This window comes from Sciurus vulgaris (genome assembly GCF_902686455.1).
Source record: "Sciurus vulgaris genome assembly, chromosome: X".
Classification (NCBI taxonomy): domain Eukaryota; kingdom Metazoa; phylum Chordata; class Mammalia; order Rodentia; family Sciuridae; genus Sciurus; species Sciurus vulgaris.
The window spans coordinates 78467860-78495857 of NC_136471.1; the positions used below are offsets into that span (position 1 = coordinate 78467860).

The 27998-nt window shown below is 45.2% G+C and overlaps 2 pseudogenes across 2 annotated transcripts; both read right to left on the minus strand.

The window, feature by feature from the left end:
- Positions 1-14934: 14934 nt before the first annotated feature.
- LOC306651406 (ubiquitin-conjugating enzyme E2 D2-like) lies at positions 14935-15384 on the minus strand (annotated as a pseudogene). The gene is made up of 2 exons: positions 15265-15384; positions 14935-15181 (listed from the first exon to the last, which is right to left on the minus strand). The product of its transcript is annotated as a ubiquitin-conjugating enzyme E2 D2-like (transcript).
- Positions 15385-21079: 5695 nt separating this feature from the next.
- On the minus strand, positions 21080-23297 carry LOC306651576 (lysophospholipid acyltransferase LPCAT4-like; annotated as a pseudogene). The gene is made up of 2 exons: positions 23077-23297; positions 21080-22643 (listed from the first exon to the last, which is right to left on the minus strand). The product of its transcript is annotated as a lysophospholipid acyltransferase LPCAT4-like (transcript).
- Positions 23298-27998: the final 4701 nt, after the last annotated feature.

Below are 27998 nucleotides of genomic sequence, written 5' to 3' on the forward strand. Positions count from 1 at the left end.
TGTTGAAATCAGTTGACTAGGTGGCCGTCTTATCCTTGTGTCCTCATGTGATCTTCTCTCTGTGTATACCTGTGTCCAAATTTCTTCTTAAATGGGTAGCAGTCGTAGTGCCCTAGGGCCCATCCTAATGACCCCATTTTAACGTGATGACCTGTTTAGGAAACCCTGTTTCCAAATATAGTCACGTTCTGACATAATGGGGGTTAGGGCTTCAACATGTGAATATTGGGAGAGCTATTGGGAAGAGACTGAAGAATGTATTTTAAAAAAAAAAAACCTTCTTAACATCTTTGGAAAGTGAATGCGGTAGGGGAGAATTACAGGTTTGAGATCCAGTGCAGGAGGATACTCAAAAAGGTGGGTCAATCTGTGGGTATGGTTTTGTTCTTGGGGTGCCTGAGAATTGCAAAAGTGGCAGATGAACGTTTAAGAAGATAGCAGAGCTTTCCTATTCTAGAAAAATGATGGGGCAAAAATTGGACTCCAGGGCCTGCCAAGAAGTCTGGCCGGATACACACCCCCATGTTTTGGTTTGCAGACCTGAAGAGCTACACCCCAGGAGTTAGGGAAATCGAAACTACACCAGCTCCAGGAGAAACTAAAGCCCACCTTCAGTTCATCTAAAGCTTCAGTAATTCTCATTTTTAATACCCAGAGATGCCTGCTAAAAGCAAAACTAAGTCCTTTTTTCAATGAAGAAAACATCCTTCTGGGCCTCAAATTATTTCGGAAAGCTTTTCATATTCCGTGTTTAGCATTCAATGCAAAGTGACTGGGTGAACGAGGAGAAATGGTCACACCTTTGACAACCAAGCGGAGCAACAGATAATAGCAACAAACCTGTGAGAATCCACATAGAGGCGTTGGGAGACACAGATACTAACCTTCTGTGCATATGGGCTCTAGAGAGAGACCACCTATGTTCAAAAGGTGGCTGGGCTGCATTCCTTCTGGAAGCTCTAGGGTCGGTTCTACTCATTTGCCTTTTTCTGGAGGTTTCCTGTATTCTTTGGCTCATCTTCTGAGCCGTAGACGGTTGGTCTGAGTCCTTCCCACTCCACCGTCTCTCTGGCTCTTCCTCTCACGCCCTGTTCCACTTTGAAGAGCACTTATGATTACACTGAGCCAAGTAATCCAGGATATGCTCCCTAATTTAAGGTCATCCGACTATCAGTCTCAGTTCTGTCTACTACCTGTTTCCCCTTTCCACGTGCATTAGTCTCCTTGGACTGCCATAACAGACGACCACAGACCAGGTGGCTAAACAACAGATTTGTTTTCTCTTGGTTTTGGATTCAGTAAGTCCCAGGTCAAGGTGCTGGTTTCTTGGGAGGCCCCTCTTCCTGCGTTGCAGATGTCCGTATGATCACTGTATCCTCCTAAGGCCTTCGTGTGCATGCACACCCCTGGTGTCTTTTCTTCTTAGAATGACACCAGTGCTACTAGATTAAGGCTCCTTATTCATCACATCATTCAACCCTAATCATCTTCTTCGGGGCCCTATCTGCAAATACACTGGGGATGATAATGGACTCCAACCTGTGAATTTAGGAGAGGGAGACACCATTCGGTCCATAGTGCTGTCTAACCAATCGCCGCCATGGGTTGCAGGGATAAGAACATGGAAATACTTTAGGAGCTATCACATAGCTACTGGCTGCCACATGACCAGATCTGCAATCACATATACTTTATGACTTCCTTTCTACAGAGTTCAAAAAGAGTAAAAACTCACTTTAATATTTCTGAGTACTCCTTTACACTGATAAGACTCTAACGGAGAAACGAAGATGTGATTACCCTAAAAGATAGGAGAGCTCTTATTTTGGGCTGAGGGTAGTAAGGTAGGTGTTAGTCATACCTGTATGTATGGCCTCAGGTCCTCAGCCAGGCCTTGAGCCAGAAGACCATGGCCCCTACATGAATCTTCATCTTGATTAATCTGCCACAGTGTTACCCCTGGGGTAACATTCCCCTTGTCATCTTTGCCAGCTTTTAAAATCCCGCAAACTTCGTGTAGATGGCGGATACACGGGCAGGGTCCTTTAAAGTTGGCAAAGAAGCAAGGGCTCCCGTTGGTCTACCTCACCTTTGTGGAGCTTCATCAAGACCTTTGTTTCCACCACATGACTGTCTGGCCTATTCACCTTTCTTTTCTTCCTACTATAGTAACTTACTGTAACTCTAATTTATTCAGTGTTTTACGGTTTTGGCAGTCCCCCATCACACTTTCGAAGGTTTCAGTCACCACCCATGGTCAACGTCAGCCATGGTGCAAAACATTAAATGTTAGTTTCAGAAATAAATAATTCACAAGAATTAATTGTGCACTTCCCTGAGAAATCTTTGCACTGCTTTGCTCCACCTCACCAGGAACAAGAATCCTCCTCTCTTTCTCCAGCATGTCCATGCTATCCGGGCCACTCATCCATTAGTTACTTTCTTGGTTACCAGGCTGACTGTGGTGACACTGCAGTGTTTGTGTTCAAGTAACTCTTATTTTACTTGGCAATGATCCCAAAGAAGAAGAATAGTGTTCTTGACAATTCAGATATGACACAGAGGAGCCATGTAGTACCGAAATAAAGAAGCTATGCTTTAAGTGAAAATGGGAGAGTACAATTTTTGAGAAGGAGAAAGTGATCACATTCACACAACTTTTATTACAACATTTTGTTTTAATCATTCCTTTTTTTTAAAACCAGGTATTGAACCCAGTTGCACTGAAACACTGAGCAACATCACAGTCCCCCTTTTTTGTATTTTATTTAGAGATTCAATCTTGCTGAATTGCTTAGGGCCTCCTACATTGCTGAGGATGCCTTTGAGCTTGCAATCCTCCTGCATCAGCCTCCCACGTCACTGGGATTGCAGGCATGCACCATTCCATGTTATTAATGTTTACTGTTTTTAATCCCATACTATGCCCAATTTATAAATTATAGTTTACTACAGTTGTGTGCATACATGGAAAACCATAGTATATATAGGGTTTGGAAGAATCTTAGGTTTTAGGTATCCACAGGGTTTCCTGGGACGTGTTCCCTGAAGATATGCAGGGACTACTTTATATGTTGAATGCTTTTTAAAAAGTAAATTTTTAACAGATATATGGCAACATATAAATTGTACATGTTAATGGAGTGCCATGTGTACTGTACAATGTTTAAATCATTCTATGATTTTTTTTACTGTTTATTTCCAGGTGAACACAATACCTTTATTTTTCTATTTTTATGCATTGCTGAGGATCAAACTCAGTGTCTCACACATGCTAGGTAAGTGATCAACCACTGAGCTACAGCCCCAGTCCCATATATGATATTTAAATTAGGTTGAACACTTCAGTCTCCTCAAACATTCATCATTTTTTCATGGTGAAAACATGCAAAATCTTTTCTTCTAGCTTTTTGAAATATACAGTACATTATTGTTATCTAGTCATCCTGTTCTGTGGCAGTGCACCAGAAACCATTTCTCCTATTAAAATTATATCTTGTTTCCATTGACCAACCTTTCCCCATTCCTCCCTCTTCCCTACTCTCCCCAACCTCTGCTAACCACTGTTCTACTCTCAACTTCTGTGAGATCAACTTTTTCATATTCCACAAATGAATGATATCATGTGTCTTTCTGCAAGTGACTTATTCCACTTAACCTCACGATATCCACTTTAGTCCATGATGTCTCAGATGACAGAATTTCCTTCCCTTTTATGATGAAGCAGTAGTCCATTATGTATGTATGTGTGGCCAAATACCATTCTATACCTGGCTGCAAAGATGCTCTAAGATGTGTTTAAACCTTACATCAGTAGATTTTGAGGAAAGTAGATTACTCTCCATGATGTGGGTGGTCCTCGTGTAATGAATTGGCCTCATCCAATCCATTGAAAGCCTTATGAGAATACGACTGAAATCCAAGGAAGAAGAATTATGCCTCTAGACTGCTTTTGGACTAAAAACTGCCACATCAACTCTTCTCTGAGCCTTCATCCTGCTGGTCTACTCTGCATATGTCAAACTCAACAGGCGCCAATATTGTGTTAGCCAATATCTTATAGTAGACCTCTCCCTGTCCCCCTCCCAGACAGACAGATAGACACACACAAACACACACAACATATTGTTTCTGTTTCTCTGGAAAACACTAATATAGATTTTCATATCCAGAGTAGTTCTAGAGGAACAGAATTTAGGGACGAGTTTTCTGAATTGGATCTTGGCTATTTGGGAATTGGTTCTCCATCTGATTAGATGTTAAGGCACTAAAGACTCCATTTACAGTCGTAAATACAGCACCAATATTCCATGGTCTTATGTGACATTAGAGACACTAAATATCAGTGTTGGATACTCGTAATCAGATCTTATAAAAGCAAGATTGCAGGTTTTTATGATACCTTTGAAACTTTTTATCAAATCAACAAGTGTAATGAGATTGGTGGGTTGTTTCTAACTGTGTTGGTGTAGAAAGTAGAGAAAGAAAAGGATGAACTCAGGGATTTGAATCCCCGGTTCAAGTGGCATGTAAACGACCTGAATTTTTCAATGTATGCCCTGAGAGACACCTTTATCTCCTATAAACATAGAGCTGAAATTGCTGGATACCAACCCCAGATTCTCATCCCACCTGTAGCTGCATCAGAATGCAAACTGAACTCCCAACCATGCAGCCTATCTGCTGCTAAAGTGAGGGCATTGACTGGGGAGGGATGGGACCCTGAATGTTGAAGTGGGGGGCATATGGGAAGATCCTGATGGTGCTGGGTACACTGAGCCCTTATCTTCCGATGAGTGTTTCTCCTTAGCAGAAGCAACCACTCTACCCCAGCCTGAGGAGGTGAACCTTGCTTCACCTGAGGAAAATGTAACGGTACCCCCTGTGATACTTGCCTTGAAAGGAACTGCTGATTACCATCAAGTCACACTCCACCCATGCGCTTTGCTTCTACATATATACCTAGAGTTATATCACGGCAGGTTTCTAAAGTGAGGTGCAAAATGTGACCTTTGATGTGCTGCAATACACTCCAAAAGAACAGAATAAGGATTTTTTTCTCAGTACATGTAGACAAAAATCTGAAGTCTATGCGTGGGTATGGACATTAAGGATGTGGGGCAATGGTGGAAGAAACATAAAGTTGGATCAGGCTGAATTGATTGAAATGGGACTACAAAGGAGGGATTCTGGATTTAGTATTAGAGCTTGAGGAGTTAGAAAGGGCTCTATGTGTTTATTTAGATAGCTATGATGTGGATGGACCAAAAGGTAGCCTCCACTAAATGAAGTTCCAATGCCAGACTTTCCTCGGTATAGTATAGATAAAAGATCCAATGATTTAGGGAGATTGGAATGTTAGAGGGGTCTTATCGTTTCAGACTTACTCACCCTAGGAGGGTCTGGAGAAATAAGTTTGTGAGAGCAGCCTGAGCATCCTTGAAGAGCTCTGTAGTCAGAAATGATGGTGGCGACTGTTGCCATTGAATTGGAGAACCTAAATGCAGTGGGCATAATTGGATCCAAGAGTGGCAGGGACCAAGCAGTAGCACTTAATCACCAAACGCAAGGTAGGCACTGTTATAATAGTAGAAACACAGAGTCAAATCAGCTATCAGAATGCTATAACTTACAGGGACTTGTGGCATTGACCATTGATCATGGTGTTCCTAGAAGCGATATCAACAGGACGCCTACAGAATTCTTATTGAACCATGTAAGTGGAAGAGTTCTAGGTCAAGTGAACAAGTTTAATTTGAATAATAAAATAATAATTGATTGTCTCAGACAATCAGTTCCCAGATTTGAGCCGGCTCACAGACCCAGAACCCCTTAAATGAAGGGGAGGCTGATTGTGGAAGGACTCAGGCACATTACCAAAACTTACACAATTAACCTCCCTCCCAGCCTTCCCCAAAGAAACCTTAAGCCTTTTACTGGTGTATTAAGGAACAGAACTAGAAGACCTTTTGGGGATTACTGTGTATGGCCTCTGAACTGACATTACCTCTGTGATAAACGCTCTCCTCGGAACTGAGAGAGAAGTGACATGGCACACTCAAGAACTCTGTGCCCATGTGCACTTCAAGGAAAAGGCGGCATGGCGGACTCGGTGCACAGGCGCAACTCTGCCAACACTCCCACGCTCTGGATACTCTGTGTGCAGGTGTAACTCTATGGTAATCCTGTTGTGTGTGACGCTGTGGCAACTATGTTACCATTTTATTGATAGAATACCCAATCAAAATGTATATTCCCCTATAGGGAAGAGAAGGAGTTAGCATGTAACAGGGTATATAAGACAACACTTGCTGTACTCTGTTGCTAGCCTTTGGATTAGGCTCCACCAAGTCTGTGCAGGCGCTAATAAATGCTGCCTCCTGCTGAACACGCTGTTCCCTTGCTCTCGGAGGGAGAATGCTGCAATAATTCTTGGGTGCTCCTGTCCGGGATTTGGCGGCAGTGTTTACATGTCCTCTGTCACTGGGGTGAGGTCCCCGGGATGCTGGGGAGGTGACCTCACCTGGCGCCAGTGAGCTGATTGATCCACAGGGGACTAACACTCCAGGCGTGCCAGGCAAGGACCCTGGGAGCAGAAGGGAACCCAGTGGGACCCCAGGAACCAGCTCAGGGAGTTCTTCCCCTTGGAGAGATAGGGACCCGAGTTCAAGAGGTAGACCTGCCCTAAGTGGCACAAGGGGAGCATGATCAACTCCAAGAGTTTCCCGGGTATTCTCAGCTGGGTGAGATGAAACCGCAACTCTAAGGTCCTGGGCAGCAGGTTGGAGACCATTTGAACACCAGTTAATGGTGACTGAATGAGGCGGGCTAAGCCCAGAGTGAATGCAGACTCCTGATTGCAGGTCTGTGGTGATCCTCATGAAGCTTATGGCTGTGCCAGGCTCTCCACAAGGTCTATGAGCCTGGCCCCGGTTGGGGGTTTATACCGACCTGCCAATGTTAAGAGGTGCCTGAAAGTCCCAGAGACGGACAAAGTGACCCTTTCCCTTTCCCCCCCACTCCTCATGAGTGTGATTGCCATCTTTTAGGGGGAGGAAATGCTTGGCAAATAGAAGTAAGCTCATCCCCCTAGGGTGTATGGTAAAACATTTCAAAAAGGAGTATTCCAGAGACTATAGAGTGAAGTTGACACCCAGAAAACTCCAGGCCTCCTGTGAAATATTTTGACCCTCATTCAGAGTAGGTTGGCCTGTCCAGGAGTCACTAGATAAAGAACTAGTTAGAGAGATGTTTAGGGTCGTTGTAGGGAACCCCAGTCACTCTGAGCATTTCCCTTAGATTGGTTGTTGGAAAGATGTGGTCCTCTCTTGGCCATGTTGGCTGAAGTCTTGTCTGGAAGAGAACTGTAAAATTATGAAGGGCCCGGCGATGGTGGCGATGGCTCCCTCAGAGTGCCTACCAGAACCCAAGAAGCCCATTCTATCTGGAGAACTGAGGACGTTCCCCACCTTATGCACCACTGTATGCCCTGCTGCCCCAGCAGTGCCTGCAACTACTGCAGCCAGAACCTTGCCAGAGTCTGCTCCCATCCCTGAGGCTACTCTTGCCATGAAACCACCTGAAATGGCCCTGACTGTAGCCATCCCATAGCCTCCAGTTTTAACCCTGTATACTCTGGCTGGAGAGAAGCAGGAGGTCCCAGCCAATACCCCGTCCCAGTACACATCGATGTGCCCTGCAGCTGCCACTGAGAGAAACCCAGGGTCCCATCTAGTATGATCAAGACAGGCAGGTGCAAGTGGGACAGTGCACCTTCATATATCAACCTCTTACCACTGCTAATCTCCTGAATTGGAAAACCATACCCCTTCCTTCACTGAGAAGCCTCGGGCTATGACTGATCTAAAGCAATCCATCATTCAGACCTACAAGGCCGCTTGGACTGATTGCTACTAGCTACTCCTGAGTCTCTCTAACACTGAAGAACACCACCAAATTACCCAGGCTGAGTTAAAGTGCTTGGAGGAACATGTCCCCGCAGGAAAAGGAAATGCCCAGGCTTACGGCCAGAGTCAATTCCCCAAGGAAGATCCCCGATGGGACTGTAATGATGACCAGGAATTTCAGATGCTTGAATTTTATTGAGATGCTCTTTTGGATGGCAGGAAGGAAGGAGGATGGAGGGCCATGGACGTGAGCAAGGCCTCAGAGGTGTGCCAGGGTCCAGAAGAGAGCCCAAGTCAATTCTGTGAGAGGCTATGCAATGTGTTCTGTCTTTACACCCCACTCTGACCCAGAAGCAGCTGAGAGTGATCTAATGGTTAATGCACCCTTTGTTGGTCAGGTCCAGGGAGGCAGCCATTGTGAACAGCAGAAGTTGGAGGGATTCACTGAAATGAAGGCCAGCCAAGTATTGGAGGTTATGATGAAAGTATTCATCAACTGAAACCAAGAGGCCCCGGTGTGAGGCAGACTGGAGAATGAAGAAGAACGTGGATCTGTTTGCACCACCCCAGTGGAGCAGCTGGGCACTCCCGGAGAGGTGTCCTGTCAGGTTGGAGCAGAGGCCAAAGAAGTTGGAAAGAGGGACCACCTCACCCAGAGGTAGGATTAAGATAGAACCAGTGTGCTCATTGCCATCAAGAAGGTCACCAGAAGAATGAGTGCCCCCTCAACAGTCAAAGCATTATTGCCCAGTTCCCAGATGATGGGGGAGAGGCCAGGTGATTCAAGGATGGTACCAACCAGGCCGGCGACCTTAAGAAGACCCTGAGGATGATTTTGTTGGAATGGATGGCACAGGAAACTATGAGGAAGACTAGGACCGACTGGGCTCCATTTTATTAATCCCCTAGGAGATTATGATCCAAATGACAGTGGAGGGACAGCCCAGGAGCTTCATGGCCAATACTGGTGCAGAACATTCTGTGGTGACCCAACCTGTGGGCACCCTCCCACAGAGACAAGCCACTATGGTGGAAGCCACAGGTAGCCACAGCTTGTTGCCCCTTCTCACTGCCTGGACAATGCAATTTAGGTGGCCATGAAGTTATTCACGAGTGAGCCCTAACCCCAGTCTTTGTCAGACAGTTCCACCAGGAGACCCACATTTGCCGAACAGTTCTGGCGGCCACATTGGGATGATATTTCTACATTCCCCTGCTCCCCAGCATAGCCTGAGCAGTGTGGCAAACACTGTAAAATATTTACCTGGAATAACCCACTTCAGGGACCAAAGGCCTCCCCTGGGGTGCAAAGTGTTGGAGGGACCCCATTTGATGATATAGTTGTGGAATTCGCTGAGCTCCCCCAGGTCCAGGGCAATAAGTATTTGTTAGTCTTTGTGTGCACTTTCTCAGGCTGGAGAGATGCCTTCCATACTCACACAGAGAAGGTACATGAAGTGGCCTGATCTCTCCTAACAGAAATAATTCCTCGACTCAGAATCCCAGTCACAATGGTATCGGAAAATTTGCCATCACTCATGACTGAGGGGGTGCAATTGGTGGCAGAGGGGTTGAAGTACATCTGGAAGTTACATCCTGCATACTGTCCCAGGATTTTCAGGAAGGTGGAGTGAATGAACCCAACTCTAAAGTCACAATTATGTAAACTGTGTCAGGAAAACCTACCTACACTGGGACCAGGTGTTGCCAATTGCTTTGTTAAGAATTAGTTCTAAACCTTCTAAACAGACAGCCCTTATGAGTTTCGTTATGGACACCCTCCCATAAGAGGCATACAAGCAGATGGAAAGGAATTGAGCAGATGCAGGCTGTTGGTTCAGCCCTAACCACTGTACACCGTTGGGTTAGGGAACAGTTACCTGTGACCCTGAGCACTGATGCCCATCCCTTTAAACCAGGAGATGCCGACTGAATAAAAGAATGGAATGTCCAACCCCTGAAGCCTCCTGGGAGGGGTTTTTCACTGTCATTTTATCCAACCCTACTGCAGTGAAGTGGCTGAGGTATGCCCCTGGATTCATCACAGCAGGGTGAACCAGCGTCTCAGGATTGGGAGTGCGTTCTTGATCCAGCTCCACCATGCAAGTTAACCATCCCAAACAAGCCAGCTGCATCCCAAGGGACCCCCGGAGACGACAGCCCTGCTTTAGTCACTCCGGAAGCTAACTAATCTACGCAAGGAAGAAGATGGAGGAATCAACTGCCTGCCAGGATAAATAAACTATTCTTATTTCCTGTATTAGTCTTTGCACTGTGGTGCCTTGTTACTGTCACCCCTTACTCCTCTCTGTGCCAAGGTCTTAGTCTTAATTTTTGTTATTAGCAGAGACTGCTCTGGCCAACTGGCATGGCATTGAAAAGTCTGTAGTAGCAGTCTTTTACCTCCTTTTAAAAAAACTCTTTTAAAAAGATATTTTTCATCATAGATGGATACAATGCCTTTACTTTATTCGTTTATTTTTAATGTGGTTCCGAGGATCAAACCAAGTGCCTCACACATGCTAGGCAAGCGCTCGGCCACCGAGCTACAGCCCCAGCCCTTTTACCTCCTTTAGATAGGGTGTTCCACTGCTATTGGCTGTGTCTGATCTGGCTCCCGTTGAGCCCGTCAATCAGGCAAGGTATCAACAAAACCCTACTTTATCATGCCCATTTCTCTTGCCAGGGAACAGTCTCAGGGATCTGCAGACATCATAAGACCACCTATTCTATCTGCCAACCGGGAGATCAATACACTTGTTTGGACCCACAGTATTCCCCAGCTGAGGAGTGGCTGGAAGTCCAAAGCTCGGGAGATGGCGATTTGGAATGGGGCCCATTGATTTACAAAGTTTAGTTCACTAATCGAAATCAACCAGTGTCAGTACGTTTTGATGCATGTGAGGTCATGAGCAAGACTTGGGCAATTGCTGTGACCAACCGTACATCTGCCACATCACGTGGAGGCTTATCTGGGGAAAGGAGGCACAAGGTCAAAGACTAATATATGTGCACACAGACACAGCCTGCAAATCATATGTGATCCCTGATTATGCCAGGATTTTTTCTTTTTGGTCCCTCTTGGAGTTGTGTTACATCGGCCACTTGGTAGAGTTAAGAACAAAACTGCCCTCCTTCAAAAGGCTGTCACTAAAACCAACAGTAAACCGGAAGCCTGGGACACTGTCAGTTTCACTATTCTGCATTTTTTAGCAAACCTGTAGCCAATCCCGTTCCTGTTGGCCTCTTATGGGTGGCCTTTTATTTAGAAAGTCTGGTGAAAACTAGTAGTGCTTAGGCTTGGCTAAATGACAGATTCTTATGGGGAGCTAGCTGTGTACTTCACTATTCTTGACCAGGAAGACTCTAGATGGAAAACAGCCTACCAAGTTGGCATATGGATAGCTGGGTGAGACACTGACACAGGAACCATACTATACTTCAAATGGGTCACAACTTCACTGAAGTCTTCCTCCCACCAGGTCTTTCATTCCTTTTATGAGGAAAAGGAGAAAAGCCTGCTTCCTATCTCCATAATGATCAGAAACCTTTTCCTAACCTTGGCGGAGACTGCACTTCAATCTCTGAACGTCTCTTCTTGCTATGTGTATGGAAGAACTAACGTGGGGAATCAGTGGCCATGGGAGGCTGAAGAGCTAGCGCCCCCATGAGCCCTATAGTGGAATCATGTTTCCCATTCAACTATTGGTGTTTTGTTCCTCAAAACTTCAATTATTGGAAAATATTGTCTTGCCTGAGAGGGTAAACAGTTTAACATCTCAGTTGGGACTTTAACATGTCTGGACCAAAAATTCTATAATGTAATTACCAGGAAAAGCCAGTGGTGAGTATCTTAAAATCACACAAAACTGCATCCCAAACTCCTGTCAAATTTCTCTAAACTCAAACTGGCCTGGGACAATGCTGCCTCAGAACTTGAATGGCAAGCCCCAGGTGGACAACACTGATATGTGGAAGGGCCACCTCTGTTTAACCGCCCCAATCCTCATCTGAATCTTGTATACCATGGGCAATGTGCCTCTCCTTTTTCCTCCTTCCATTAGCCAGAGGGGAGCACTTGGGAATCCCAATATATGAAGACTGAGGGGCCCAAAGAGAGTGGTGAGTTCTCGCATTTGGTAACTGGAAAGATGACGAATGGTGCCTAGTGGATAATTCACTATTCTGGTCCAGTCACCTGGGCTGGACCTCATGGGTCCTGGGGGTACGAAACTCCCATCCACATTAGGTTGCATCATTAGGCTACAGGCTGTGGTTGAAATGATAACTAATGAGACTGCACAAGCCCACAATTTATTGACCAAGGAAAGTACTCAAATGCACAAGGCTATCCATGAAAACCCCTGGGCTTTAGACAAATTACTTGTTTCTGAAGATGGAGTATGTGGGAAATTTAACCTGAGCAACTGCTGCTTTCAGATTGATGACGAAGGCAAGGTGGTAGAAGAAATTACAGATTGAATGAGAAAGATCACCTACAGCCTGGTCCAGACCTGGAAAGGTTGGAATGCTGAGGAATTATTTGGGGGAAGGTTTTCAACGTTTTTTGGGATTCAAAACTCTCGTAAGTGTTGTGGTTTTGATGCTGAGGGCCTGCCTAATCCTACCCTGCCTGCCACCCTTGGTTATAAGATCTGCCCTCAGTCTAATGGAGGCTATGTTTGAAAGGAAAATGGCTGCACATGTTATGATGTTATGGAAATATAAACCGTTGAATCAGGGGGATGCTCTTTGACCCTGAAGGGATTCGAACATCAAAGGGGGTAATGTGGTGAGAGCTCTCCCAGAACAGAGAGAAAAGCCAGGAGATGCACTCGATGTCTATGTGCACATGCACCATCGATCACTATGTGCACACGTGCCCCCAAAACAAAGAAAAGGAGATGTGGCACACTTGGAGTGCAGGCCCAACTCTGCCATAATCTTGATGTTCATGACACTGTCACAACTCTGTTACAATTTTATAGTATAGAATACCCAATTAAGATGTTTGTTACCATATACGTAAGGCAAGGAAAGTACTCATGTGCCTGAGGGGTATATCAGACGATGCTCCACTGTGCTCGGGGTTCAGCCTTTGGCTACAGAACAGCCGGGCCAGTGGTGGCACTAAGAAATGCTGCTTCCTGCTGAACACCCAGGTGTCCTATCTCTCTGCATGAGAAACCTGCAACAATTCCAGGACACTCCAAACGTCACTGTGGTCCGCTAGTCAGAGTTGGGGATTATGGAGGTCAGGTAATAAATGCAGTTTTAGCTCGGGACTGAGTCTAGTGGGTTCAGTGGATATCAAAACCTACCTTCTTGTTATTTTGCCAGTTCCAGAATGCAAAATTGGAATAGACATACTCAACAGCTGGGAGAATCCCCTCATTGTTTCCCCATGGGAGGAATGAGGGTTATTGCAGTGGGAAAGGTCAAGTGGAAGTGAGAGCAGGAGATATAAATGTGTTAGGCAGAGAGGGTTAACGCTGCTCTCCCCCAGGAGTTTACAAATAGAGTAGACAGCTCATGATCAGTGACTCCATTGGAGCAGAAGGTATGCTCCAGAACTCTGAGCCAGTCCCTGAACGGGATCGGCATCCTGATTGGACACGGGGTGCATGAACACCAGGTGTCCTGATAAGAATAGACTCAAAAGACCTACTTCTTTACAATCTCTAGTCTGTGGTCCTCAAAGCCACCTAACTCCCCTCTAACGTTAGCATATAAACCTTTTGACAGTAACCACCCCGGGAAACCCTCTCTTGACCCATAACCTTGATGGGGCTCTGCTTTTTTTCTTTCTATTACTTTAATAAATCCTGTTACTTTGCTCTCAGCCTTCTTGTCTGTGTATGTCATTCTTCCAGTTCACACACACACACAAAGAACTGTTCAACAGCTCTTCTCCCATCTCAGAAGGCTAAAATACTGCTTCCACCTAGGATAAAATGCAACCAAATTCAATACTACATTCCTAGTGGTACTGCAGAGATTAGTGTCCCCATGAGGACTTTAAGCATGCAGGAATGGTGATTTCCAGCACATCACCATTTAATTTACCTATTTGCCCAGTACAGAAAACAAGGTTAGCCTGGCGATAACTCCAGTCACAGGTACTCTATTGGTAGTGGTTTCATTGCTTGGGCAGATGAACACATCCACTGGTATGTGGTGTGCATTTAGTGATGTGGCAAATGGGGGGTTTTGTTTGTTTGTTTATGCAAATTTATTGAAGAACTATATCAATTACTAGCAGAGCTATGAGTTGATCACTCATCCATTGACAACTTGCATCATTTATTCAGTGCTATATTGAACAGTGTATTGGAAGATAGATTAACTAATAACTCCAAGCCTCCTAACAATTTAAATGAAAATTACAAAATGTTTTGAGACCCTATTTTGGAATATGAAGGGTGTTTAACTTCCAATTTCCATTCTCTGTAGTACAAGAGGTCATTCCTTTATTGACATACATAGCATACATCATATTTTCTGTTCTGCTGATGCTGCAAATTCAATACCAATTCTCCAGTCACATCAGTTATGAGCATAAACTTTATAATGCACCCTCAAATATCTAACAGTGAAAGGCTTAAACAAAATGGATGTTGCTAGAATAATGCCGCTTCCTTTAACGTCACAGTTGAGCATCCAACTCCCTCCCCCTCAGATGATTTCTTCAGCATGTCACAGCAGTGAGCAGTGGTTTAGTCCCATAACCAAGTTAGAGTGAAGATATTGGTCACATAACACACACGCTCCATGTTTTAAAAGAATTCTGAATCTTGGGCAACCGTCCTCTTGTAACTACAGTTTCTAAAAGCAGTTATTGTTCAAAGCTGGAAGAACTTAAGTCTTCTCAGATGAGCATGTGAATGAATGGAGGGAGGTAGACAAAAAATAAAATTAAAAACTGATGAGGACTGATAGGAGAGCAGCCAGATAAAATCAAAAAAGGAAGGGTAATTCAAAGTTTGATTCCAGCTCTAATGCAGTTTATTCTGACTTTAAGGAAGCATCACATGGCATCCTTCTGAGTCCATTCCCGAGACAGTCTGTTGTACTTATCTGTGTCTGTTTTATAGATCCGTGCAATCTCTGGCACTAAAGGGTCATCTGGGTTTGGATCACATAGCAGTGAACGAATGGACAAAAGAACTTTAGAAACTAGTTCAAGCAGGAGACCATTGTGATCTTAGAATATTGAGACAGATGCTGCCATTACTGTTAATATTTGGATGATAAATTCTTGTTGTAAATGCAACCTTAGGTGGTTTGAAGGGGTAGTCTGTAGGAGAATGCATTGTCAAAAAGAATACATCACCTTGATTTTGGGGTGTCTGTCATTAGGTCCCATAATTGTGACTTGCCGATGAAACGTATCATCCCCAACTGGGCCTGCAGAACCTTGTGCTGGAGGGTCTCGGGGCAAATCACTAACTTCCTTATAAATCGGTTTCAGCACCATTGTCTGCGCTTTTCATCTGGCCCCTCACTATCTCGGCGTGTGCTCACTGGTCCTGCCAAAACTGTTGATTGTCCAGGCAGCGGGGAATTATCTCTTGTTCTCACACCAGCTGTGCTAGACACAGGTTCAGAGGGGACAGGGCCTCCCTCAAGCTGCAGCCTCAGCCTCCACCCCATGGCAGCTGGTGCCTCCATGCAGTCACACCACCAATGCGTTTTTAACTATACCTGTTAGTACAGACCACCAGAGACAGCTTGCTTTCAACTGGCAAAGCTGGTCCGTCAGATCCGCAGCACCACGTGTTGATTTAAATCCAAGGGCTCTGGACTGATTTTTGTTCCACAAGACATTATGCTGGTCTCTTACATTGATGACATTATACTCTAGATTCATTGGTAGGACATCTGCATGTCATAGGCTGTGTTTTGTTTTGGATCTGGAGTGTCCCTCAAAGGCTCATGTGTTGAAGGCTTTTTCCCCAACACAGCAATCTTCAGAAGTGGGGCATTTAGGAAACAATGGGATCATGAGGGCTCTAAACTCATTCATAGGCTTCATCCAGTGGGGGAGTCATAGCTGGACATCATTATTGGGAGGTGTGGCCTAGTTGAAGGAGGAAAGTCACTGCAGTGTATCCTGGAAGGACATATCTTGTCTGCGGCCTCTTCCTCCCTTCTCTCTCCCCAGTCTGTCTCTCTTTCCTGGTCACAGTGATCTGCACACCTTTCCTCCCCTGTGCCCTTAGACCAGTGTCTTCAGCCTCCCCTCAGGCCCAAGGCAACCAACACAGCTGACCATGGGCTGAAACCTCTGAAGCTGTGAACACAAATAAGTCTCTCATCCTTTTAAGTTGTCTGTACAAGGTATTTTGTCATGGGGGTGAAAAGCTGACTAACATAGGCTCGGAAATAAATCTGAGAAAAATTCAGGAACTTCTACTTCAGTGAAATTTCCAGGGGCCCAGGAATGTGTATCCCTGCTAAAGTGAAGAGTATATTGCTGCATCTGGCCTCACTTGCAATTCAAAATGAAGCACAATGTGTTGAGGGTCTCTTTGGATTTGGGGAGCAACCTCTCCTGAATTGGAAGGAGATACTCTGGCCCCTTTACTGAGCAGCCCAAAGAGTCACTATTTTTAAGTGGGGTTCAGAACAAAAGGAGGCTGTGCAACAGGTCCAGGCAGTCTTCCTACCTGCTCTACTACTTGAGCCGTGATCATCCGGTGGATCGAATGGCACTTGAATTGCCAGGGTCAGAGAATTTAGCAAGGCCCTATGGATGAGCTAGAGCACAAGCCCTTAGGATTTGGGGGCAAAACCCTCCAAAGCCTCCGGGCATAAATAATCTCCTTTTGAGAGACAACTTGTGGCTTGCTACAGGGCCCTACTAGAGACCGAACATTTAGACACGGGCCAACAAGTTCTTATGTACTCCGAGTTCCATCACAAACTGGGCGTTGTCTGAGCCACCAGTCATAACACTGGGCATGAACAGCAACAATCCACCATCAAACAACAGAAGTGGCGTTTATGTGACTGGGCTCAGGCAAACTGAGAAAGCACAAGTAAGTTAACACAGAGTGGTCCAAGTATTCGTGGTCCCCTATCTTGCTTTACAACTCTGCCTCCCAGCCTGTGTTTATGGGCTCATGGGGAGTTCCCTGTGATCAATTTGACCGACGGAGACGCCGGTCTGTTTTACAGATGGTGCGGAGTGATATGCAAGTACTGCCTGAAACTGGAGAGCTGCAGCACCATGGACCCCTTTTGGGACATCCCTGAAGGACAGCCGTGAAGAGAAATCCTCCCGGTGGGCAGAACTCGGGAAAGAGGGGGTAGGGGTATGACCCAGTGATAAAACTTTTGCCTAGCACCCGCAAGGCCCTGGGTTCCTGGGGAGTACCAAGAAAATACAAAAGAAAAAGACGTGGAGATATTTGTGTGTCCCGTGTCCACCAAATGGGAACCTCAGCAGAGGAGGATTTTAATAATCAGTGGAAAAGATGACCCCTTCTGGGCATACCAGTTGTTCTCTTTCCCCAGTCACTCTTCTCATTTTCCAATGGGCTTGTGAACGGCGTGGCTATGCTGGTGGGAATAGAGGTGATCCTTGGACGTGGTAACCTGTGCTTCCACTCCCCAAGTCTGACCTGGCCATAACCACTTATGCATGCTCAACTTTCCAGCAGTGGAGACCAACACTGAGTCCCAATATGTCATAATTTATCAGAGCGATCATGCAGATATCTGGTGGCAGGTTGATTATCTTGGAGCACTTGATCTTGCAAGGGGCAGTGTTTTGTTCCTACTGAAATGGACACATCCTCTGGGTTCAGAGCTGCCTTCCCTGAGCATCATAATGCTGCACAGCCTATCCTTATCCCCTGTGAAATTATAGAATGCCTTATGCACCATCATGTAGTTGCTTCTGATCAAGGAACTCATCTCATAGCAAATGAAGCGTGGTAAGAGGCCCATGCTCAGGGAAACTCACTGATTTTTCTGTACTCCCCACTTTCCTGAAGCAGCTGGATTGATAGAACAATAGAACACCTTTTGAAGATTAAGCTGCAGTGCAAGGTGGGTCACAGTACCAGGAAGGGCTGGGAAATTGCCTCCAGGATGTTGTTTCTACTCTGATCCAGTGTCTGATATATGTTGCCGTTTCTACCATAGCCGGGATTCCCAGGTCCAGAAATCAAGGGATGGAAATGGGAGTGGCACCACTATTTTTTTTTCTCGGCTTTATTTTTAATATAAAAATGCAAATGTGGAAACTCACCCTACTTCCTCCCTACAACATGATGCTTTATCTCTTAAAAATAAAGTACTGATTGTACGTACGCCACATGTACCACACAAAATGAATCCACAGATCTATTGTTACCAAAGGGCTCTAAATTAAAAGAAGTTACAGAAAGCCCCTCATTGTAAACAAAGAGTACAAGTGACAAAACCAATGTACACACAGGCCAGAGTCATTTATATAACCATGCAACAAATTCTGCTTCCAAACCAAGTAGAATTTTTATGTGCCTGTATAAAAATGCATATCAATATACTTTTGCAAATTTATTTTTCATTATAAAGCAACTGAATACACTTTCTACAACAATTAACCCTAGTGATCCACCAGCAAAATTTTGGCCTCTTGTCTCCATGCTCTCTGCCATTCCAGAGGTCTTAGTTCCAAAGGGAGTAATATACCCTCCAAAAGACTCAGCAGTGGGCCCTTGAATTATAAATTAAGACGATCACCAGCTACTTTGGGCTCTTCAGGCCCCTGAATCAAAAGGAAAAGAAGGGAGTTACTACCATATTGTGGGGAATGGTTGGTCCTGATAATCAAGGGGACAATTGGACTGCTACTCCAAAATGGACATATGGAAGGGGATGTCTGGCATAGGGGAGATCCCTTCAGGCATCTCAGTAGTACCATGTCCTGCGATTCAGTCAATGGAACCACTCTTCAGCAATGAAAGCTTTCGTCACACGAGTAAAAGGCCACCGAGGATGATGGCCATAGATGAAGTACTTGCCAAAGATAAAAGAACATGGAACGAATGGTGGAAAGTAATTATAAATATGGGATATGACAATATGGCCATTTACAGAAGTGAGGATTATAATTGTCATGAATATACTTCCTTCTCTTGTTATGAATGTTTGTATGTATGTTTGTAAAATATATACTATATAAATAGATGTAACTATGTTGTGATAGTTAAGTTCACACGTCCACTTGACTGGGCATGATGTGCCCAAATACTTCGTCAAATATTATCGTGGGTGGTTCTATGAGGGTGCTGACATTTAAATTGGTAGCCCGAGGAAAGTAGATTGCTCTCAAAATGTGAGTGGACTTCATCCAAACAGTGAAGGCCTGGATTGAACAACAAGCTCGACCCTCCCCTGAGTAGGAAAGAATTCTTCCTGTCTGACTGCCGCTGCACCAGAATATGGGAGTTTTTCCTGCCTTCAGACTTGAACTGAAATATCAGCTCTTCTTGGGTCTTGAGCCTTTCGACCTCTGGCTGAGGACTAGACCACTGACTCTCCTGGACCTCAGGAGACCTTTAGAATCGGATTGGCATTCAACCGTCAGCTCTTCAGGTTCCCAGTATGCCACATCCCTCTACAGATCTTGGGGCTCGCCTGCTTCCACAATTGCATGAGCCAATTCCCTAAAACAAACACATAAATGGACCCGTGCATCTGTCCCATTTCTTCGTAGAGCCCTGACTGATACGCATGCTTGTGTGTACATATTTATATACACGTGTATATATCATATGTACTTATATTTTATGTGTAGTTTATATAGAGAGTCTTGGATTTTTTTCCCTGTCTTGTTCTCTTATCCTATAAGATGTATTGAGTTTATATCAAAGTAGTTAAATATTGTTACCTTTACATTGTTCTTGTCAAGTTATAAGTTGTCAAGAAGAAGAGCGAATATGGTATCACCCAAGGACTTTGTATCCTCTCCTGGGGAAAATGTGAGTGCATTTTTAGTTGTACAGAGGAGAGTTGTATCCCATTAGGCAGTAGTACGGCCTTGTTATTGTCTTCATTTGAAGATTAAGGAAGGCATAAGGAAGTCAGTATCAGTGCCAAGTTGAGGAGTGCTGAACTTGTGATGGCTAATTTTGCGTGTGGTCTTGGCTAAACCACAGTACCCAGATATCTGGTCAGACACCAGTCTAGATGTAGCTGTGAAGGTATTTTAGAGGTGGCATTAACATTGAAATCTGTAGACTTTATGTAAAGCAGATTGCCCTCCATAATGTGGGCAGGCTTCATCTAATCAGTATAGACCTTGAAAGAAAAAGACTGATGTCCCCAAGGAAGAGGGAATTCTGCCTCCACACTTCCTTCAGAGTTGAACTGCAACAGTAACTCTTCCCTGGTTTCCCAGCCTTTATCCTGCACTGGATATTTCAGACTTGCCATTCCCCAAATCTGCCTAGGCCAATTCCTTAAAACCTCTCTCTCTCTCTCTCTCTCTCTCTCTCTCTCTCTCTCTCTCTCTCTCTCTCTCTCTCTCCTCACATATATACATGTACTATATTAGTGAGTTTTCTGTTATTATAAGAAAATGTGACATGATCAACTTATAAAGAGCAAAGTTTCATTTTGGCTCATGGTTTCAGAGTTTTCAGTTCATTCTTGTTTGGCCCCATTGCCTTTGGGCCCGTGGAGAAGTGTTTTGACCCGTGGTGTATTTCCACCATGATTATGGAATGATTCAGGTTTGCTATTCCTTCTTGCATCAGTTTTGCCGTTATGTTTTCCAAAGATTTGTGATCTTTGTCTACATTTTCAATTCCCTGGAATAAAATTATCTGTAATATCCCCCTCTACCCCACATTTTAATTTTAAAAATGTCTGCCCTAAAGTGGATTTGCAAGGAAAGTGAGGAGCCCCTGCACGTCCTTCACCTGGACTCATCAGTTATTCACATTTTTTTTTTAGTATCACTTTTAAAATAGATATATAGTTATATATAAAATAGTTTCTTTAAAAAAAACCAACCAAACAGATAATGAAAATCAACCTAAAGACAACAACAACAACCAAAATCAAATAGGAGCAGAGATGGAGTTGAGGCATAGGGTAGGGCCTGGCACTGCCCTGAGTCTGCAGGGCTGGATTTGAGCTGAGGAAGAAGGGGCAGGAGACAGTTTCTCCGACAGTCACATAGTCTGCTTAGGTGATTGCACAGTCTCGTTGGCCAGAGCAGTGGGGCTTCCTGGGGAGGTGGCATTTGGTATCTGGGAGGTGCCTCGTGAGGTGTGTGGGGGTCCCAAGTAGGTGCTGAAGAGTTTCCCACAGAGTGGGTCAAGGAGGGAGAAGTTCTGGAACTGACAGAGGGAGGGGCCCTGGCTGAGTGACTCCTGGCACAGCTCAGCATGCAAAGTTGTGGCAGCAGGGCAAAGTGAACCCAGCAGCAGGTGCAGGATGGGGCTGAAGCTGTCTCTATAGAAGGTGGCCAGGCCCCTCTGCCTGCTCTTCAGCAAAGAACTCAAAGACTAGGCAAGTCAGCTCCTCCAGGTTTCTGCCCCCATGCAGAGCTGCTAGTGCAAGTGCCACATCTTGGAAGTCCACCACATCCTTGGCATCCTGCTGGAAGTAGCTGAAGGCACCAGCCAGTGTCTGCGGGTCTGAGAGCTGTAGATGCCTGGCAAACTCCTCCTGGCCCATCATTCGACTCTGACTTGGCTCTGCCCCAGCGTCCACACAGCCAGGGGACAGCCCAGCCTTGTGAAGCACTTCTCCCAGTCCCCAGAACTGTGTTTCCAATGCCACCTTCAGACGGCCCACCCCAATCACAGGCAAGCTCCCTACAAACTCACATTCAGTGGCCGAAATGCTCAGGGCCTGTGCCACAACCCTCTCTGGACATTGTTGGCATAGACAGTGGGGTCCCCGCTCTTCTCAGGGTATGGCTGATACACAGGGAGAAACTCCACATCTGCCATGCTGCAGGGCTGAGAGGCTGTGAGCCAGAGAACTGTGAGTACTCCAGGCCTCCTCCACCCCCAGCTAGTGGTGTCCAGACTGTGGGGGTAGCAGATGAGGACAGGCTGCACAGGCACCCCTGCGATGAAGGCTCCTGGCTTGAACTTAAGCAAAGCCTTCTTGTTAGAACAGCTATGTTCTGGGAAGAACAGTACCTGGGGCCACTTGCCTCCTGAGGTGCCCAGTCTTCGAACCTCCTCCACCACTCCACGGCGAGAGGCTGGGTCATGCTGGGACACTAGGATGGCTTGGTTGAATTGAAGAAGGGCTCCAGTGACAGGCACAGAAAGGCTTTCAGCTTGGGACACAACCTTGGACAGGTCACAAGGCAGCAGAAGAATGGGGTCAAAAAAAGTGGAATGGGGGGCAGCCACGAGGACATGGGCTTGGGGGCAAGAGACCCTCTGGCCCAGAACATAAATCCGGAGGAAGCCCAGCAGGAAAAAGAGCAGACGGCTCAGGCCCAGTACCTAGTTGTGGCACACAATCTTCCTCCGTCCTGTAATTGGCTCCTGAAGCCGCTCCTCAGTAAGACCTGCTACTGGAAGCCAAGCAAAGGGCCAGAAGAGAAAGGACGATAAAGGCCAGAAGCACTCAGATGGGGGCCAGCAGTGCCCCCGGGAGGCAGAACTTAATCCTCTGGAGGCGGGAGAGATGTAACTTGTGCACGAAGGGGTTGGGGGGGACTGGGGAGCCGGGGTGGGATCCAGGGTGGCCCAGTCCTCCGGACTTCCCTGGCTTATGGCGGAAGAAGGTGGGAGGTGGACCCCGGCCCCGCCCCGGACCCCGGTCCCTGCTCTGCAGAGGAGCGGCTGCTCCTGCTGAGGCGGCGGCCCTCTAGCCAGTAGTTCACGTTTGGCACGTTTATTTCATCCCTCCTCCAAAGTGTGTTTGCAAATGTTTATTTAAAATTTTATCTCGTTTCGTTTTCCTTTTTTATGAAATGGGGGTGTCGCTGCATTGCCCTGGCTGACTGTGAAATCATGGGCTCCAGCCGGCCTCCTACCTCGGCCACCCAAGGAGCTGGGCCTACTAGCGGATGCCACTGTGCTTGACTCTGTGAGTGGTATCTTTAATCATATAACGGAAACGTGTTACCCGAAGACCTTATCCCTAAATATGTCAGCATGTAGCTCCTAAGATAAAGAATGGTCTCTGCGGCGGGCTGCACCGTCCGGTTGTTGGGTGGTTGAGGTTGCTTCCTCTTTCGCCATGAGATCCTGGCAGCAGCGGCGGCAGCAGCGCAAGCACGTCCCGGAGGCCGGCTCCTTGCTCCTGCTCGCCCTGCCGGCCCCGCCCGCTTAGCCCCTCGCTTGCCGCGCCTAGGCCAGCGGGCTCAGCCGGCGCCTGTCCTGAGCGCCTCCTTGCTCTGGCGGCGAGCACACCGGGCATCGGGAGCCTAGCTTCACAGCTGCCCGGGAGGTGAGCAAGCACTGACAAGCGGTGGCCGAGAAGTTGTTGCCAAGCAGCGGAGCAGCGGATCCAGATGGCCGAGGAGAGGCCCAGCAAGGATATCACCCAGCGCAGCAACGTTGCCAAGATCTCGAGAAATGCCCCTGAAGAGAAGGCGAAGGCAGGACCCTGGTTATTATTGGTTCTCTGTATCTTTGTTGTCGGTGGCTCTGCAACTTTCCAGACTATGCAGAGTATCAGGATGGGCATGGGACCTTAAGAGGCTGCCATCCTCCTGTGCATTTTAAATTGAACTCATTCCCGATGTTTGATACCCTGGCTAAAATCAATTCAGTAAAACACCCTGCCTCACAATGACTTTCATATCATCTTTCAAGCTTCATTCCAAGGTTTCTTCGCCAGTCGTTCCAGTTTTCTAGTTCATACCACAGTGCCTTGCAAAAAGCACCACATGAATAAAGCAATAAATTTGATTGATAAGCTACCCATAGTGGACCCTACTTATTATACAGTGAGTTGTTTCTTTTTAAAATGTGCTTACTGAAACAGTATGCAGCATGAATAATTAGATTAAGTCCGTGAGGACAGGATTTAGATTTTGTTAACTTTAACATGTAAGTGTGGTTAACTTAATTTAAAATTTGGGATCACAATATTTTAGCTAGGCACTTTATTACTCTCTTTTGAAGTGAAAGCACACTCCATTATAGGGTCATGTAAGTGTCCTGTAAAACGGTGCTCATAAATGGAACACAGCCTAGTTTTGCCATAACCATTAGCACCTGAAAGTTTTGAAAAGTTTCTGGTGCATACTATAAGCAGAGATGCTTATACATAAGCCACATATATTTCAGCGATATTATTTCTACTATACTACCTTAGATTTTGCATGAGTGAGCATAACCTAAGATCCCATTTTTAGACCAGAAAGAAAAAACTTGGTTGGTTTCAGTAAAAGCTACCATGGTGTGGTGAAGTCAGGGAAGGTTTGCATCACACTGATTTCACCAAGATTGTTTTAATATGTCAATGGGGTTCACTATGCTAGACAAAATTTTAGGGAAAAATACTGAAAGAAATGTATGCCTCATTGGAACATACTGTTGAGTGCACTGTGCCATAGACATCCTAGCATATCCATAGCACTTTTAATACCAAAAAGGACACTTCAACTAAAAAAAGTGACGTTTAGTTTGAAAATTTTTTTTTAGCTTTGTGATTAAAATGCCCTTAGGATGGTTTCTAGATAGATCAGGCTAAAGTGGTGTTTGGAATTAAAAGGATGTACTGATAAGGATCATTCTTTAGTCTTCCTTTGTATGATTTTATGGATTATGATTGATCAGATTTTCTTTGTATTAACAGTAAGAGTGAGGGCAATAAGGGAGATTTTGGGTTTTCCGGTACAGTGGAAAACTGCAGGTATTGGCTATGCTTAACCATAACTTGGTGCAAAAAGCCCGAGCTGTGTGTGTGTATCAAGAAATTGGTAGAAGGCTGCTTATGTTTGCTTTGTTAATTGCCTCAGGATAACTCTTTTGCTATAACCTGTTTTAAGAGGAACAGAAGGGAATTCTGCTACCTGTATACATGCAGTGTGAACCTCATAGGGGACTTCTGACATACCCTCATGTAAGGAGGAGTGTAAGGGAAAGGAGTGGTTAAGGCATCTAGGAACTTAACTGCTCCCAAGAAAAGGAAATGGCTGACCTCGGTTCAGTAAGTTTTTAGCCAAACTGTTACCTGTCTTTCTCACCCAGTAAAACAATCCCTGTACTTACTTCCCTCTTTGAAACAAGCCTCCATTACCTAATTATATTTTGTTGTAACCTCAGAAATGCTCTAAATTCATAACAGGTGGCTCACTCTGCTCGCTTCAAATCATTCCATATCAGGCTTTGCTCGGTTTGCTATAGATAATTGGCTTTAAGGTGTTTTCCGGTTTTGTTTTTTAATGTACAATGTTTTGATTAATTTGACTGTTAAATCACAATAGCTGGCAATCATTTCACATATGCAAAATTGTTTTGCCAATTGAGTGTGCTTTATATTCAGAATGGGTTTTGCATGTTTGGATAAATGAAAGCTGTGTCTCTTTGGTTTGTTTTTTGAAAGTCCTTGTGGGCAAGGACACGTTCCAAGGTCTCAGGCACAGAGCATGTGGTGGGTTGCTTGTGAGTTTCTGGCCAATGCTTTCTCTTTATGGTCTTGGTGACATTGTTGCACTGCATGATGTTCTGGCTGTGGTTCTCCTTGGCCATCCAGATCCACTTTTAAATGATACAGGAAATATGATGGAGATTTTTTTTTTGGTCTCCTTTAAAACTTTAATGCGATTCTTGCAACAGATCCTTTTTAAATTTAATACCCATTTCCCGACAACTGCATTTTCTTCCTCATGCAGAGGACAAGGACCAAGGAAATGAACATTGACATGTTATCTGGCTAAGCACAGTCTATCTAAATGTATGTATGTGTATCACTTGGCTTTTGTTACTATAAGTCGTAACCCTTTCTCTGGGACCAGTGAAAAAGCAATCTAGCTGCCTCTTCCCAGTTTGATCAAACTGCATACAATTGGTTCATTTTTGCTTTTTCCAAATTTGCCTATTGCTGGTACAGGTGGGCAGTGAAATTCATCCATCCGGGATTCAGGCAGTGAACCTGGCCTAGGTTTCCAGTAGCGAAATGGCAACTCTGTGATGGGACTATAATGCTGCCTGTGGCTAGTCCACCCTGGAGGAGAGAATCTGGAAAGGAATGTCCCTGAAGATGGAGAACTTAATTTTGTTTGGGATCTCTCCTGCCAAACACTTAACCAACGTCGATTGCCCTTTGCCACTGTCAATAGAATGGAAAAATGAATCTGAGGATCTCTGTGTGTCCCAAATTTGTTTGCCCCCTCATCTGTCCAGCACTGCAGGTCAACCCTCATCCTTCTGTCACTGGAGGAGCTCTCAGAGAGAGGACATTAACTCAGGACAAGTGGGGTCCTTGGTGTACATGGCAGCAAACGGTTTCGGCGCCCGCCAGTCAGATACACAGATTTATTTAGGAAAGCAGATAGATATTCAAGGGAACGGGTGGGCTACCTCAAGACAGAGACATCTTTTGGGGTAAAGCAAGGAATACACATTTAAGGAGAATGCACGCCATCTCCAGAGGGAGAGACTGCAACCCTTAAGTCAGGGGCTTTTATAGAGGGACAGTAGTTAGGGCCGGAGAAGTCAGGGTGGAGTTACACAAGTTTGCACCAATCTTTCTGGTGCTCGCAAGTTGCCCTCATGTTACTTTTTGTGGGCAAGGACAAAGACTTAGGCCAAGCACCCAAGGGCTTGGGCCCAGAACAAGTGCTGGGTTGCTTGCTTTGCATTTCAAAAGGTCCATGGGCATCTTCTGCATTCCACTGGTTCATGGGTGCTTCCGTTTTGAGACTCAGTATACCTTTTTTTCCTGGATGCCCAAATTTCTATCTTATTCCCTGCTGTAGGCTTTAGATCCCTCAGGGGTCAAGGAAGAGTGAAGGTCCATCTTCCCGAACTGCCTCAAGCTGACAAGGGGTGATCATCCTGCCTACTCAGAGATCGAAAGTCTCTGCCTGATCTAATGGGGATGGAGAGAGATGGGTCTCTGTTGTTGGCATGGGTTTGTATCCCTGTATTGCCATCATTCTAACATGGATCTGTTGTAATCTGGAAGAAAGATGTTTCACTAGGAGTTTAAGCAGTGTAGTAGCCAAAGGTACTTAATGGTGGTTACGGCTATGTGGGGTTAGACAAGTAAGGTTGTTTACCTAACATCTGTGCATCCTGAGGTGCACCATTTATGCTCCTCAAAAAAAAAAAAAAAAAAAAAAAAAAGATCTGGATTTTTTTCCTGATAGCAGGTCTGTTATATCAGATTCAAGTTCATTCAGGACAAATATGATTTTGGCAGTCTTTCTTGATGGTTATTATCATACACCCATGTATAAGGATCCTTTTTAATCTTGGTAGGGGTGACACAAGTACACATCTCAAATTACATTTAAAAGAACCATGTTTCCATTTTTAACTTCCATGCATGACTGTTCTTGACATTTCTTCCACCCTCAGATTGGTACATTTATCTTTGGTTGTACTTTCCTGCTGGGTGTTTGAGCCCAAGTAGATGATCACTATGTTGGCCAAAATTAATGTCTTTTCTTGCTACTGTTAAGGTGGGCCAAGAATCCTCGAGGGTTTCTTTTAGTAACTTGTAAGCAGCCTCTGGACTCCTTCAGTCTTTCTCCTCTACCAGTTGTGTGATCTACCCGGATGGGGCAGGGTCTTTCTGACCATGTGGCTTCCATTGAAAGCGTTGGGGATATTTCCTTCTCCATTGACCCTCTCTTTGCAGAATGCACATTGGTTTGCTTCCTGTTCTCTAGGATCCTCATGATTCACCTGAACAGGAGGTTGGGTGACTCGCCAGTGCTTCAGGGCCCTAAAAGTGGTCCATTGTTCCCTGGGTCCTTGGCTGACATTGGAGAGCAAGAGCCAGAATATCAACTATTTTTTTCTTATCCCTTTTATTATTTTCCTTAACTCTGGTTTCCAAGTCATATATGCTGAGCACACAGAAGGCTGGTGCCACCAATCTTGAAATGGGAGCAGAGGTTTTTTCCTTTTAACTTCTGTAATTTTGTAGTTACCCATTCCA